This window comes from Apodemus sylvaticus, chromosome 16, assembly GCF_947179515.1.
Source record: "Apodemus sylvaticus chromosome 16, mApoSyl1.1, whole genome shotgun sequence".
NCBI classification, from domain to species: Eukaryota; Metazoa; Chordata; class Mammalia; order Rodentia; family Muridae; genus Apodemus; species Apodemus sylvaticus.
Genome location: NC_067487.1, coordinates 74,093,002 through 74,094,283, shown reverse-complemented (window position 1 = coordinate 74,094,283; position 1,282 = coordinate 74,093,002). Strand labels below are relative to the sequence as shown.

General features: G+C 41.7%; 1 pseudogene; it reads right to left on the bottom strand.

Annotated features, from left to right (window-relative positions):
• Positions 1–656: 656 nt before the first annotated feature.
• Positions 657–1,009, bottom strand: LOC127666697 (NHP2-like protein 1; annotated as a pseudogene).
• Positions 1,010–1,282: the final 273 nt, after the last annotated feature.

Sequence of the window (1,282 nt, the reverse complement as noted above, 5' to 3'; positions counted from 1 at the left end):
CCTCCACAAGAAATCCCCGTATACCAAGGAGAGGATGTTTCCTGCTAGGACTGTCTCTGCTGTAATTTCCAGCCAAAGAGCCATGATTTCCACAGAATCACTTTGATCTGCCACTGCTTCAGATATGGGGGAATATAAAGTTACATACATCATAAACAAACAAACAAACAAAACAGAAAAGCACAGGGCATTAATAAGTGGCACTGGAACATTGGCCTAACATTATCAAATTTCTTCAAATGATAAGGGGTGGGAGGGACTGCTACACAAAGAAAGTTCCTAAGTGACAGTAACACTTACGGAGGTCTTATATCAAAGACACAAGGGGCTAGCATTACCGTCATCCTACTCTGCCCAATGAAATAAGTTTGCAGATGAAAGTATACGCTGTCCCTGGCTTAAGTTTCCCCTGCTTGTTCCTGTTAATAAATGGTGACATTCTGCTTTTTGCCTGTCTTAGCTATCAGTTCATGTTTTAAGACTGAAAAATGGTAGAAAAGAACAAGGAGATTGTGAAAACAACCCTGTTAAGAATATATATAAATATATATATACCAGATGTAGTGCAATATACCTGGCTGAAAATAGTACATGATAACAGACAATATGATATACAAACAAGGTGGGAGTAGACAGGAAAGGGCAGAGGCCACAGGCTACACAAAGAGCCTTTCAATAGACTACTGAATGGACTGGATCTGCTGCATTAGTTGAGAGCCTTCTTTGATGGTAACAGACAAGGCCTGGACTGAAGATGCCTCAAGCCTGCTTGGAGAGCACAAATATGTGGGGGACATTCTTGTCTTCATACAGCAGAGGGAGGAGCAGAATGATTTCCAAGAGCTCAGCTTCTAATACCATCACAATGAACTCAAAGATGCCTCTGTTGAGGGTTTTCTTGGTTTCTTTGGCTCCTTTCCAATGCTGCTATAGTTACATGACTGTGAACAAGGTCCAGCAGCTTCTTGGTGAGGTGGGCATCTGTGAGGGAATAGGCCTTTGGATTCCATCAGCTTTTGTCATGGCTGTGGTGTGCTGACCTCAAAATTACTCTAAAACATCCCACCAATTCTTCTCTTCTTATACAAGGCTCAAGCCCAAGTAGATCAAGGACCACCACATAAAACCAGATACACTGAATCTAATAAAAGAGAAAGTGGGTAAGGGCCTTGAACACATGTGCACAGGGGAAAATTTCCTCTATACAACACCAATGGCTGATGCTCTAAGATCAAGACTTGACAAATGGGAACTCATAAAATGCAAAGCTTCAGTAAGACAA